Consider the following 7254-nt stretch of genomic DNA (forward strand, 5'->3'; position numbering starts at 1 on the left):
GGCACACACCACACACCAGGACAACAAGGTCACAACTCCTCGATTTACATCCCGTACCTACTCACTGCTAGGTGAACAGGGGCTACACATGAAAGGAGACACACCCAAATATCTCCACCCGGCCGGGGAATCGAACCCTGGTCATCTGGCTTGTGAAGCTAGTGCTCTAACCACTGAGCTACCGGGCCGTGTGTGTGTGTGTGTGTATTTACCTAGTTGTAGTTTTACAGGGCCTGGGCTTTATGCTCGTGTGGTCCCGTCTCCATATCTACACTTATCCAATTTTTCTTTAAAACTATGTACACTCTTTGCTGATACCACTTCCTCACTCAAACTGTTCCAAGTCTCAACACATCTTTGGAAACTAAATTTTTAACATCTCTCAGACATCGTCCCTTCCTTAGTTTCTTACTATGCGATCTTGTGCTTCTAAAGTCATATTCTTCTCTCAGGATCAGTTTCTCATTATCCACTTCATCCATTCCGTTAATCAATTTATAAACTTGTATCAGATCCTCTCTCTCTTCTCTGCTCCAAGGTTGGTAGATCCATTGCCTTTAGTCTCTCCTCATATGCCATCCCTTTAAATTCTGGAACCATTCTTGTAGCCATTTTTGTAGTCTCTAATTTTCTTATGTGTTTCTTTTATGGGAGTCCACACAACTCCTGCATATTCCAATCTAGGTCTTATTTTAGTACTTATCAATTTCTTCATCATTTCCTTGTCCATATAGTGAAATGCTACTCCAATATTCCTTAGCAAATTATCGCTCTCTGAAATTTCTATCAATAAGGCTAACCGGTTGATTATTTTCATCCATTGTCACTCCCAAGTCCTTTTCCTTTTTTACTTTTTCTAGTTCTACTCCATCTCCCATCTTATAGATTCCCACTGGTCGTCTTTCACTTTTTCCCATTTCCATGACATGGCTTTTGTCCACATTGAATTCCATCTCCCATTTTTTGCTCCATTTCCAGATCTTGTTTAAGTCTTCCTGTAGTATTTCACAATCCTCTTTTTGTTTAATGACTCTGCACAGTTTCGCATCGTCCGCAAACAGATTTATGTAGCTGTTCACTGTGTGTGTGTGTGTGTGTGTGTGTGTGTGTGTGTGTGTGTGTGTGTGTGTGTGTATTTACCTAATTTACCTAATTGTAACATATGGGAAAAGAGCTATGCTCGTACTGTCCCGTCTCCATATCTACTAATGTCCAGCTTTTTCTTAAAATCATGAATATTCCTTGCGTTGACCACTTCCACGTCTAAACTATTCCATGCTTCCACCCTTCTATGAGGGAAGCTTTATTTTTTCACATCTCTCCTATAAGTGGCCATTTTAGTTTTTCCCATGCCCTCTCAACATTCTTTCATTCCACATACACAGATCTTCCCTATCCATTTTTCCATGCCAATCATCACTTTGTATATTGCTATCAGGTCTCCCTTTCTCTTCTGTTTTCCAGGGTCGGAAGTTGCATTCTTTTCAGTCTGTCTTCATAAGTCAAATCTCTTAAGTCAGGCACCATTTTTGTTGCAGCCCTCTGTACTTTCTCTAGTTTCCTTATGTGTTTCTTTAAGTTCGAGCCCACTGTATTGTTGCATATTCAAGCCTCGGTCTTATCATTGCAGTAATTATTTTCTTCATCATTTCTTCATCTAAATATACGAACGCCACTCTTATGTTCCTCAATAAGTTCAATACTTCTCCAATTATTTTGTTTATATGTCTCTCTGGCGATAGGTCATTGGTAATTGTCACCCCAAGGTCTTTTTCTTCATGACTGGTTTTATGTCTTCATTTCCTATCTTGTACATACTCCTGATTCTTCTTTCACTCTTGCCAAACTCTATTTTCTTGCATTTTGTCGTGTTGAACTCCATTTGCCATGTACAGCTCCATTTCCATATTCTGTCCAAGTCTTCCTGGAGTAGTTCGCAATCTTTGTCACATCTCACTTTTCTTAACAATTTTGCATCGTCTGCAAATAGGCTCACATAACTGGACACCCCATCCACCATGTCATTTATGTAGACCGCGAACATTACTGGTGCCAACACTGATCCCTGTGGAACTCCACTCTCCACCAAGCCCCATTCTGATGGTCTGTCCTTAATTATTGTTCTCATTTCTCTTCCTACCAAAAGTCTTCCATCCATTTTAGTAAACTGCCATGCACTCCTCCTACCATTTCAAGTTTCCAGATCAGTCTCCGGTGTGGTACCTTATCAAAGGCCTTTTTTAAATCCAGATATATTCCATCAGCCCAACCATCTCTTTCCTGTATTACATCTATCACCCTCGAATAGTAACATATCAGGTTTGTCGTGCATGAACGCCCTTTTCTAAAACCAAATTGACACTCACAAAGTATGTCATTTTTCTCCAAGAAGTCTGTCCATCTATTCTTCACCACCCTCTCACACATCTTAGCTACCACACTTGTAAGTGACACTGGTCTATAGTTCAATGGGTCTCTCTTGTTACCTGATTTATAAATTGGGACAATGTTAGCTCTTTTCCAGTCTTGGGGCACTACACCTTCCCTTAATGAGGCATCAATTACTTCACAAACTTTTTCTGCCAGTTGCTCCTGCATTCTCTTAAAATCCATCCTGATACCCCATCAGGTCCCACAGCTTTTCTCACTTCTAAACTCCCCATCATATTCTTGATCTCCTCCACAGTTACTTGAAACTCCTTCATAATCCCTTTCTGTTCCATTACCAGTGGTTTGTCAAAAGCAGTCTCCTTTGTGAATACCTTCCGAAAGCATCCATTCATAGCCTCTGCCATTTCCTGGGATCCTCACTGCATACTCCATTTACTTCTAAACTTTCAATACTTTCTCTATTTTTGATGTTGTTGTTCACATGTCTGTAAAAAGCCTTGGTTGGTCTTTACATTTATCAATTATATCCTTTTCTTGTTTCTTTCTTTCTTCTCTTCTAATCAACACATATTCATTTCTTGCTCTTTTGTAACTTTCCCACTGCTTAATCCGTCTTTTCCTTCTCCACCTCTTCCATGCATCCTCTTTTCTTGTTCTAGCCTTTTCACATCTATCGTTAAACCAGTCCTGCTTTCCAACTTCTCTATGTTGTCTTATTGGTACAAATTTTTCTCACCTTCTTTGTATATTTTTATAAATTCCTTCCACTTTTCATTTGCTCCTTAGCACTCTTGAATTTCATCCAATTTGTCTCTTGAAAGAATTTCTTTAGGTTTCCAAAATCTGTCTTGGCATAATTCCATCTTCCCACTTTATATTCTTCATTTCTTCTAGATTTCTCTTCATCTATCACCTTGAACTCCAAAACTGCATGATCACTCTTTGCTAAAGGGCACTCCACCCTCATCTCCTCAATGACCATTGGCTCTGTACTAAAGACCAAGTCCAGTCTTGACGATGCTCCCTCTCCTCCAAACCTAGTATCTTCTTTGACCCACTGAGTTAACACATTTTCCATTGCCAGTGTCAATAGTGTATTTCCCATGTTGTCTCTGATCCTTCCATTGACCAGTCCTCCCAACACACCTCTTTACAATTAAAATCTCCCATCATTATAGTTCGTTCACAGCCACCCAACATTTCTTCCAGACATGTTCCTGTATCACTTATCATTTCTTCATATTCCTGTACTGACCATGCATTTGTCTTAGGTGGTACGTACACCACTATGTAGTGCCTCTTTTTCCTTCATTAGTTTCTGCTCTGATCTTTAGCACTTCTGCCTTTCCCATACCTTCTTTCACTTGATCCACCTTTATATCTTTTTAACCAGCAACATCACTCCTCCTCCCATCTTACCTACTCTATTTCTTTTCCAAACATTATATTTCCTTCTCCAACCATCATCAGGTCTTCTCCTCTCTCAGTTTTGTTTCAGTAAGACCCACAATATCTGGGTTCTTGTCCCTCAAGTAATCGTTGAGTTCTAAAATCCCGATATCACTCCATTTATGTTGGAATACATTACATTTCGCTCATACGTAAGTTTCTTTAGTCCTTTCTTGCTGTACTTTTCTGGGTTATGAACCACTTCCTCAGTCTCATATCCAAGATTCTCCAGAAAAACTCTTTCTTCTCCTCTTCTGTCCTCTCTTCATTTTTTTCAAAGCCTCCTTTCTCAACTCATTTAACATTTCTCTTTCCTTTTCACCGAGATCTCTTCTCAACCAAATCTTCCTTGTTGTTTCCTGCTGGGCTAGCCTCCATGACTTCTCCACCAATTCATCTACATCCTTTTGTGACTTAAGTTTGATTCTTATTGGCCTCATACCTTCTCCTGTGAACTTTCCAATTCTATGGAAGTCCTCTATTTCTTGTACTAGGTCTTTTCCCTCCTCCTGCACCACATTAATGATATTATTTATCACCTTTTTTATGTTTTCTCTCTCTCCATTTTACTCGGTGTCTTATCCTCCTCCACACCAAATATCACCACACATCTCTTTTTGTCTACAGTTTCCCTCACCAATGTCTCATTTGACTTAATAACCTTCACCACTTTCTCAGCAATCTTCTCTTCTATGATCTGTTGATCTATAATTTCAGCAAGGCCCAAAGTTTTCTCCCCAGACTCTTTGATTTCCTTTTCCAGACTTGCAACTTTGTAATTTACCTCCTTTCTTTCCACTTCCTGACTTTTTTTCCATTCAGCCTGCTTCTCCATCACTTTTCCTAAAGATTCTCCACATTTGTCGCAATTCACTTTAATTAGCTTAACTTCCTCTTTCAGTACTTCATTTTCTTTCTTCATATCGGCACACTCTTTCATTACATTGTCATAACTCGTTTCCAGGCCCCATACTTTTCAAACAGTTTTTCAATTTTACCTTCCAACTCCAGAATTTTCTTGACATAAACGCTCTTCTCCATTATTCCTTGAAATCCTGTGAAGTCTGATTCATCTTTCGAGTTCACGGCCGCCATGTTGCGCAGATGTAAACAAACCAGCTGATGGCTCAAATGCAGGCTACAGTTTATATTCACCTTCCCTGGACATTATTTTGCTAATCAACAGTTAACATGACTATATGGAGACGGGACAAACATTACAAGCTCCTTTCCCACCTTGGTTACTCTTAGGCAATGGTAACTGTAGAATTAGAGATGATTGCTCTGGAGCTCAGCGACCACATCCGCCATCGACGGTGTCCCGTGTGTGTGTGTGTGTGTGTGTATATGTGTGTGTGTGTGTGTGTGTGTGTGTCTGTGTAATAATAATAATAATAATAATAAACGGTTTATTAGTTAGGCAATGTAAAAAAAAATACACTGAAAATGTACAGGGGGGGGGGGACATTACCACAATGTGTGTGTGTGTGTGTGTGTGTGTGTGTGTGTTTTCACGAATGTTACAAGGTGGGACGCATGTAACTTATCTTTAGAGAGGGAGAGGGGGAGGGAGGTAAGGGAGATGGGGAGGGAGGAAAGGGAGAGAGAGAGAGAGAGAGAGAGAGAGAGATGGGAACAGTCTATGCCATTGGGTAATTTTAGACACAAGGCGGGATGCATGTAGCTTATCTTTAGTGATTGGTGGAGACAAGGATGGTGGGAGGAGCACTAGGATTTCAAGGACAGCATACGGCATGTGTAGTTGGTATCCAACACACTATACGGGACAACTGAACTGAAGAAAGCTCAGAAAAGAAATATGACATCTACGTAGGCATCACCGTATATGCTACTGGGGCTTCATGATGCCTACATAGGCGTCACTGTATTGAAGGGGTTAATGTCTAAAGTATACTATGGTACTGTATATTTGATTTTAATCATTGGGTTTGTAAAAGTGTTCTCTATCTCTCAATATAGGCTAGGCCTAGGCTACTCTTGCCATTCAGTTAAATCCTACTAAGTTCATTATTCAATCTGGTTTTCAGGAACCTAACCTAATTGTACGTAAATGCTGTAATCATGCTTTTTTCTTTCAATCCTCAGATAAGAAGGAAGTGGGCAGTGACTTTTACTCTTCATAAGGGTAATATGGTCCAAAACAGTCTCTTCTTGAAAATACTACTGGGAAAGATAGAAGTTGCTCATTCAAGTCTAGAAAGTGGTTTCATTGGAGAAAAATAAAAGACTGTGTTGTAGATTGTGTTTAATTCGTGTACATCCTACCGGCCTTTATTATTATAATTATTTTCTTGCATGTTATAGATGACAGACAACAATATTATTCCCTTAAGTGTATCTGCAGAATTATGGATATAGGCATTTATGGGAAAGAGTGACTGAAAGATGTCTGAGAGAAGCAGATGAAGGAGGCTTGGGCCCTCTTCATCTGGGATCCCAGCCAGACCACCACACGGCACACAACCATCCAAACACAGGCTAAGAAATGGCAGAAAGTTACTTCACTTCATCACAGGTACACCATGTCATCAAGAGAGTTTGAGTGGTAGATTAAAGAGAAAGCATTGATAAGTGTGATGTTATTACATTTTTTCATTAAATGGTCATGGCAGAATTGAGGAATTTGTGATTGAAGATAACCTATTTTTCTGGAGCTGTCAAAACTATCCTGGCTAGTAGGGATGGCCACAAGGAACATCAATGTTCTTAAGAGGCTAAGCTGTGACATTTCATCGCAAAAATAGTGCTATACCAGCATTCCAGACTCTTTATGCTGCTGAGAAGAAATGTACACCTATTTAGAAAGATGGCTTCACCATTATATTTAGATCACATAAGTTTGATAAATAGCTTTATGATGAAAATTTTCCCAATTTTACATATCACAAATCCCTAGTTGGATTGTTAAGAGAAGTGATCCTAATTTTACTGGTGGTAAGCTCTACAGTTAAGAGTTGAGAGATGAGGACCTAAATTGCCTAACTATGATTATTGTCTGAAGTTACCAGCCTGAAGCAAACTACCTGACAAATTGTCTCGGGGGGGTCTTTTTCTTCAAGCAGAGAAGACTCTAAGAAGATTTCCAGATGATAACATCTATGACCACACTAGAAAATATTTCAAATATTACAGCAAGTTTCTTTGTGGACTTCAAGGGATCCCACTTTGGTAATTGCATGCAACTTTATATTGCAGGTTTAACTTGGTGATGTTCATGGTGATGTTACTCCATTATTAATGTTGGTATGAAATTACAAATGTATTGTGCATCAAGGATGTGTTTTAGGGCTCCTGAGTAGTGATACCAGTGACAACGGCCATTGCTATTTGAGAGACATCAGCATAGTGAGGATGAAATCATTGATAAGATTTTTTTTAGTGGCCAGGGTTATA

General features: G+C 39.5%; 1 protein-coding gene across 2 annotated transcripts in view; it reads left to right on the forward strand.

Moving 5' to 3' along the window:
* LOC123516914 (28S ribosomal protein S28, mitochondrial-like) overlaps nucleotides 1-6098 on the forward strand; it is an 84505-nt gene extending 78407 nt beyond the window's left edge. For both annotated transcript variants that reach the window (XM_045276682.1, XM_045276683.1), the window contains exon 4: nucleotides 5947-6098. The gene's annotated coding sequence lies outside the window, so the exon portion shown is untranslated. The remainder of the gene's footprint in view (nucleotides 1-5946) is intronic.
* Nucleotides 6099-7254: the final 1156 nt, after the last annotated feature.

Source organism: Portunus trituberculatus, chromosome 41 (assembly GCF_017591435.1).
Source record: "Portunus trituberculatus isolate SZX2019 chromosome 41, ASM1759143v1, whole genome shotgun sequence".
NCBI classification, from domain to species: Eukaryota; Metazoa; Arthropoda; class Malacostraca; order Decapoda; family Portunidae; genus Portunus; species Portunus trituberculatus.